We start from the raw sequence: 7,809 nt of genomic DNA, 5'->3' as shown, positions 1-7,809 counted from the left end.
CGTCCTGTCCCGGCAGCGCCGCCCTCCGCCGCCGCCGCGCCGGATCCGGCCGGATCCGACCGGCCCAGCTCCTCTCTGCCCCGCCGGCTGCCTCCCCGTCCTCTGCTCCGGCGACCCCGGCCGTCCTCGGTTTGCGTGCCCGTGAGGAACCCTAGATCCCGAAGGTCGTTTTTCTACTGTCCCCAAAATCTGTTAAAATGTTGCATACTTTGACCTGCCGTATCTCTGCATTCGTAGCTCCGTTTCGTGTGTATAATATGTCAAATTGTTCGCCTCGAAGAGTACATCATTTCACTCCATTGCATAATTTTCATTTGAGGTCATCTAGATGCCTGAATCATTGTTGCAAGAGTCCTTCATTTCGTTTTCTGCTGTCTGTTATCAGAACGAGCTCTTTTGTCATTTTTGCCATGATTGATGTGTGCATCCTATGAGGTTGATTCCTACATATTTTTTGAACTATGCTATGTCTTCTTTATAGTGGTGCTTGCCATGTATTTTTGTGATCAATGTGGTGACTAGCACAAGCATGCAAACTAGGCTTCGTGTTAATGCTGTTTTAGTCCCTGTTCTGCTATTGATTTGATGCCATGTAAACATGTTGCTACAGAGTAATCCATGCATAATTTGAGATACTTCAGTAAGGGTGTTTTGAACAATTGGTTATTGTATATCCATCCATGGTCCTGGTTGCAATTATGGAGTAGTCTAGCATGTCATTTTCATGCTCTACTTTTGCTTCATTCTGTTTCCTGGCAGATTGTTTACGTGTTATTCAATTTGGCCAAGCTTATTGTAGTTGATCCTTGCATGCTATGAACTTGTTATTGCCATGCTTAGCTTCACAAACATGCCTTCTTACTATTGGGTACCTTGCCATGCCATGTATTGCTCTGTAGTGAGTTGCGCAAGCTCATCTACATGCCTTCATTTTTATGTTCCTGCCATGCATGAATCTGTATTAAAACTTGCTATGTTTACGTGAGTGCCATTATATTTTCTGATCCTTTTTGGCTTATGGTTAGTAAGGGACTTTTGATCTATGCAATTAGTATATTCATGCCATGCCTTTGTTTGCCATGATAAGTTCCTGTAATATGTTGTTTGATAGCTCTAAACATTGCATCGTGTTGTTATTTTCTGCAAAGTCTGAAATTGTTAAAACTTGCAAACTTACCATGCGTGTTTGAGCATGTTCTAGTGATTTCTGGAGATAGCTCAGTGTTCATGTTTTGTTGTGCTTTACCTGTACATCATGTCCATGCCTTTTGTTATCATGTTGGGGTGCTGTAGCATTTTTTTTGATGCTTACAATATGCCTAGTCGCTGTTTTGGACAGCTTGTCCTTTAAACTTGTATAGTTTGTGCGTGTTGATCCGTTGCTCCGTTTTGAGTGTGCTCTATATGAAACTTGCTTAGAATTGCATGTAGTCTCATATTATCATGTTGCATCCATGTTTTGAGGTGTTTGCTTGATGTTTGAGTGCATTTTGCATCAATGCCATGTTTAACTTGTTTTGCTCATGTCTTCTAGGCCGTAGCTCCGAACTAAATGAACGTTATACGTAACTTGACTAGAATCTCGTGTAGATCATCCTTGTGCATCTTAACTTGCTGTTTAACTACTTGAACATAATGTTTATTCAGATCTGGACTAATATCGAAATATGCATATGAGGACTTACCGGAATTGGTATAAGTTGTTCCCGGCCTCATTTAAACTTGCCTTGATGTGTTGTTCTTGTTTGCATCATCCCTTGCCATGAGTAGCTTCATGTAGCCGTGTCTTGCATCATGCTTGTTGTGCATCATGCCTTGTTCATCGTGAGGATTCGTTCGGCTACGATTGGTTCGGCTTCATCCGTTCGTCTTCTTCATGGACTCGTTCTTCTTCCTTGCGGGATTTCAGGCAAGATGACCGCTACCCTGGATCTCACTACTATCATTGCTATGCTAGTTGCTTCGTTCTATCGCTTTGCTGCGCTACCTATCACCTATTTATCAAGCCATCCCACATTGCCATGAACCTCTAACCTTTGACACCTTTCCTATGAAAACCGTTGTTTGGCTATGTTACCGCTTTTGCTCAGCTCTCTTATAGCGTTGCTAGTTGCAGGTGAAGTTGAAGATTTCTCCTTGGTGGACAGGATTTTGGTTGGGATATCACAATATCTCTTATATTTTTAATGCATCTATATATTTGGTAAAGGGTGGAAGGCTCGGCCTTATGCCTGGTGTTTTGTTACACTCTTGCCGCCCTAGTTTCCGTCATACCGGTGTTATGTTCCCGGATTTTGCGTTCCTTACGCGGTCGGGTGATTTATGGGACCCCCTTGACAGTTCGCTTTGAATAAAACTCCTCCAGCAAGGCACAACGTTGGTTTTACCATTTGCCTCACCACCACCTATATTTCCCCTGGGAGTAATTAACCCAAGGGTCATCTTTATTACAGCCCCCCCGGGCCAGTGCTTGTCTAAGTGTTGGTCCGAACTAGAGCACCGTGCAGGGCCATTCCTTGGCAACTTGGTTCGTCGGTTCCTGTACGCTTCGCTTATCCGGTGTTGCCCTGAGAACGAGATATGTGCAGCTCCTATCGGGATGTCGGCGCATCGGGCGGTCTTGCTGGTCTTGTTTTACCATTGCCGAAATGTCTTGTAAACCGAGATTCCGAGTCTGATTGGGTCTTCCTGGGAGAAGGTCTATTCCTTCGTTGATCGCGAGAGCTTGTCATGGGCTAAGTTGGGACACCCCTGCAGGGTATAATCTTTAGAAAGCCGTGCCTGCGGTTATAGGCAGATGGGAATTTGTTAATGTCCGGTTGTAGACAACTTGACACCAGATCCAAACTAAAACGCATCAACCGCGTGTGTAGCCGTGATGGTCTCTTCTCGGCGGAGTCCGGGAAGTGAACACGGTCTTTGGGTTGTGTTTGACGTAAGTAGGAGTTCAGGATCACTTCTTGATCATTACTAGTTGACGACCGTTCTGCTTGCTCTCTTCTCGCTCTTATTTGCGTATGTTAGCCACCATATATGCTTAGTCGCTGCTGCAGCCTCACCACTTTACCCCTTCCTTTCCTATTAAGCTTTGCTAGTCTTGATACCCATGGTAATGGGATTGCTGAGTCCTCGTGGCTCACAGATTACTACAACAACAGTTGCAGGTACAGGTTTATGCGATGATCATGACGCGAGAGCGATGCTTGCTTGCGTTGAGTTCTTCTTCTGCTTCTTCTTCGATCAGGGGATAGGTTCTAGGTCGGCAGCCTGGGCTAGCAGGGTGGATGTCGTTTGAGTTTCTGTTTATATTTCATCCTTAGCTGGATGATGCTCTTATGTATTGTGATGTTGTATTCATGTGGCATTGTATGCCTTATGTATGTATCCCCATCTATTATGTAATGTTGATGTAATGATATCCACCTTGCAAAAGCGCCTCAATATGCGGGTCTATCCTTGGTGGGACCTTCGAGTTCCTTTTGGATAGGGTCGCATATTGGGCGTGACAGTAGGCTTATATAGGAGGAAGAAGTACGTCGGTGGACGCCCGAGGGGCCCACGAGACAGGGGGCGCGCCCTAAGGGGGGGGGCGCCCTCCTATCTCGTGACCGCCTTGACTGCTTCTTGACTTGCACTCCAAGTCCTCTGGATCACGTTCGTTCCACAAATCACGCTCCCGAGGGTTTCATTCCATTTGGACTCCGTTTGATATTCCTTTTCTTCGAAATACTAAAATAGGCAAAAAAACAGCAATACGGGCTGGGCCTCTGGTTAGTAGGTTAGTCCCAAAAATGATAAAAATGTGTAAAATAAAGCCCATAAACATCCAAATGGGGTAATATAATAGCATGGAACAATCAAAAATTATAGATACGTTGGAGACGTATCAAGCATCCCCAAGCTTAATTCCTGCTCGTCCTCGAGTAGGTAAATGATAAAAAGACAATTTTTGATGTGGAATGCTACCTAGCATAATTCTCAATGTAATTTTCTTTAATGTGGTATGAATGTTCAGATCCAAATGATTCAAAATAAAAGTTCATATTGATAAAAGAAATAGTAATACTTCAAGCATACTAATCAAAGTAATCATGTCTTCTCAAAATAACATGGCAAAAGAAAGTTAATCCCTACAAAATCATATAGTTAGGCTATGCTTCATTTCCGTCACACAAAGATGTTCCCAACTTCTATACCCCCGATGACAAGACAAGCAATTGTTTCATACTTTAATAATCTCAAACTTTTTCAACCTTCACGCAATACATGAGCGTGAGCCATGGATATAGCACCATGGGTGGAATAGAATATGATGATGGAGATTGTGTGGAGAAGACAAAAAAAGAGAGAAAGTCTCACATTGACGAGGATAATCAACGGGCTATGGAGATTCCCATCAATTGATGTCAACATGAGGAGTAGGGATTGCCATGCAACGGATGCACTAGAGCTATAAATGAATGCTCAAAAAAGAAAACTAGTGGGTGTGCATCCAACTCGCTTGCTCACGAAGACCTAGGGCATTTGAGGAAGCCCATCGTAGGAATATACAAGCCAAGTTCTATAATGAAAAATTCCCACTAGTATGAAAAAGACAACTTATGAGACTCACTATATGAAGAACAACGTGCTACTTTGAAGCACAACATATGAGACTCACTACATGAAGAACAAGGTGCTACTTTGAAGCACAAGTGTGGAAAAAGAGATAGTAACGTTGCCCTTTTTATTTATTTATTTTTTCTTTTTCTTCCCTTTTTTTCTTTTTTTTCTTTTTTTGGGGCCTTTTTTTTCTTTTGGCCTTTCTTATTCTTTTTCTTTTTTTTTCTTTGGGCAATGCTCTAATAATGATGATCATCACACTTCTATTGATTACAACATATGAATTACAACTCAAAACTAGAACAAGATATGACTCTATATGAATGCCTCTGGCGGTGTACCGGGATGGTGCAAAGAATCAAGAGTGACATGTATGAAAAATAATGCATGGTGGCTTTGCCACAAATACGATATCAACTAGATGATCATGCAATGGGAATATGACAAAACTAATGTATGTCATGAAGATGAACGGAACGATGGAAAGTTGCATGGCAATATATCTTGGAATGGCTATGGAAATGCCATAATAGGTAGGTATGGTGGCTGTTTTGAGGAAGATATAAGAAGGTTTATGTGTGATAGAGTGTATTGTATCACGGGGTTTGGATGCACCAGCGAAGTTTGCACCAACTCTCAAGGTGAGAAAGGGCAATGCACGGTACCGAAGAGGCTAGCAATGGCGGAAAGGTAAAAGTGCGTATAAACCATGGACTCAACATTAGTCATAAGAACTCATATACTTATTGCAAAAATTTAGAAGTCATCAAACACCAAGTACTACGTGCATGCTCCTAGGGGGATAGATTGGTAGGAAAAGATCATCGCTCATCCCCGACCGCCACTCATAAGGATGCACAAGCCAGGTACACTTCATGTTTCAATTTTGTTACGTAACTTTAACCATACGTGCATGCTACGGGACTTGCTAACTTCAACACAAGCATTCTTTAAATTCATAATCACCTAACTAGCATGACTTTAATATCACTACCTCCATATCTCAAAACAATTATCAAGTATCAAATTGATCATAGGATCCAATTCACTTCCTATGATAGTTTTTATTATACCCAACTTGGATGCTCACCATTATAGGACCAAATTATAACCATAGCAAATACCATGCTGTTCTAAAAGACTCTCAAAATAATATACGTGAAGCATGAGAGACTAGCAATTTCTATAAAATCAAGTCACCACCGTGCTCTAAAAGATATAAGTGAAGCACTAGAGCAAAAACTATCAAGCTCAAAAGATATAAGTGAAGCACATAGAGTATTCTAGCAAATTATAATAAAATAGGATTCTCCAAAAAGGTGTGTACATCAATGATGATTGTGGTAAACTAAAAAGCAAAGACTAATATAATACACGACGCTCCAAGCAAAACACATATCATGTGGTGAATAAAAATATAGCTCCAAGTAAAGTTACCAATGAACGAAGACGAAAGAGGGGATACCTTCCCGGGGAATCCCCAAGCTTAGGCTTTTGGCTATCCTTGAATATAGTTGGGTTCCTTGGGCATTCCCAAGCTTAGGCTCTTGCCACTCCTTATTCCATAGTCCATAAAAGCTTTACCCAAAACTTGAAAACTTCACAACACAAAACTCAACAGGAAATCTTATAAGCTCTGTTAGTGAAAGAAAACAAAACCATCGCATAAGGTACTGTAATGAACTCATTATTTATTTATTTTTTGGTGTTAAACCTACTGTATTCCAACTTATCTATGGTTTATAAACTATTTTAGTAGCCATAGATGCATCAAAATAAGCAAACAACACACGAAAAGCGGAATCTGTCAAAAACAGAACAGTCTGTAGAAATCTGTAACTAACGCAAACTTATGGAACTCTACAAATCCTACCATAATAGGACGTACTGGAAAATTTGTTTATTGATCAGAAGAAAAAAGAATCAAAGCAAAATCTTGTTTCTGTGATTTATTGAATTTTTTCTCGTGAGCGCAAAGTTTCTGTTTTTCAGCAGAATCAAATCAACTATCATCATAGTTTATCCTATAGGTTCTACTTGGCACAAACACTAAATAAAAGCTAAAAACACATCTAAACAGAAAGTAGAAACAAAATTTAGCACTAAACAGGAACAAAAACAAATAACATAAAGAAAATTGGGTTGCCTCCCAACTAGCGCTATCGTTTAACGCCCCTAGGTAGGCATAAAAGCAAAGATAGATCTAAGTAGTGCCATCTTTGGCACTTGATAAGGAAAAGGAGGATCTCCTTTCTATGGCATTCATCCTTCTATTCAGGGTAAGAACATTGCCATTAATGGATGAAGTAAGATTAAGCACGTTACGGAAATTTGCATCTAAGCTAGACTTCATTGCTTTGATAATTTCATTTTGATAAAAGCACAAGAGAGTAGTTGATTCAACTTTATCATTTAAAGGGTGCCCAAATATGGTTTTCATTTTTTCATAGGTATCTATAGCATCACCTTCAAGAAAACCATCTTCAAAAATAGAATCTAGAACTTGTTTGATAGAAGCGGGCAAGCCAACATAGAATCTTTTTAAGTAAACATCAATTTGATATTGTGGCAAATAGCTAGCCCGAATCCTTAATAACCTATCCCAAGCATCTTTTAAAGATTCATCAAGCAAATAACGAAAAATTCCGAAGTCATCTTCATCAAAATTATTTAAGCTCTCATTGGTGACCCCGGTGGGTCTTTCCATAGTATTATTGTTTATGAACTCGGGAGAAATCCCTTAGTTCTTTTTGATTCGGCCATGGCAATGGGAAGGCAAACAAAAAGGAGAAGAGGAGAATGGGGAAGAGAAGGAGAATAAAACGGCAAAGGTGGGGTGGGGGAGAGGAAAACGAGAGGCAAATGGCAAATAATGTAAATGCGAGGGAGATGAGTTTGTGATGGGTACTTGGTATGTCTTGACTTGAGCGAAGACCTCCCCGGCAACGGCGCCACAAATCCTTCTTGCTACGTCTTGAGCTTGCGTTGGTTTTCCTCAAAAAGGAGAGGGTGATGCAGCAATAGTAGCGTAAGTATTTCCCTCAGTTTTTGAGAACCAAGGTATCAATCCAGTAGGAGGCTCCTCAACAACTCCCACGCGCCTACACAAACAAACTGAGAACTCGCAACCAACGCGATAAAGGGGTTGTCAATCCCTTCACAGCCACTTGCAAAAGTGAGATCTGATAGAGATAGTATGATAAGATA

Source organism: Triticum aestivum, chromosome 7B (genome assembly GCF_018294505.1).
Source record: "Triticum aestivum cultivar Chinese Spring chromosome 7B, IWGSC CS RefSeq v2.1, whole genome shotgun sequence".
NCBI lineage: Eukaryota > Viridiplantae > Streptophyta > Magnoliopsida > Poales > Poaceae > Triticum > Triticum aestivum.
This window is presented reverse-complemented; position numbering follows the sequence as displayed.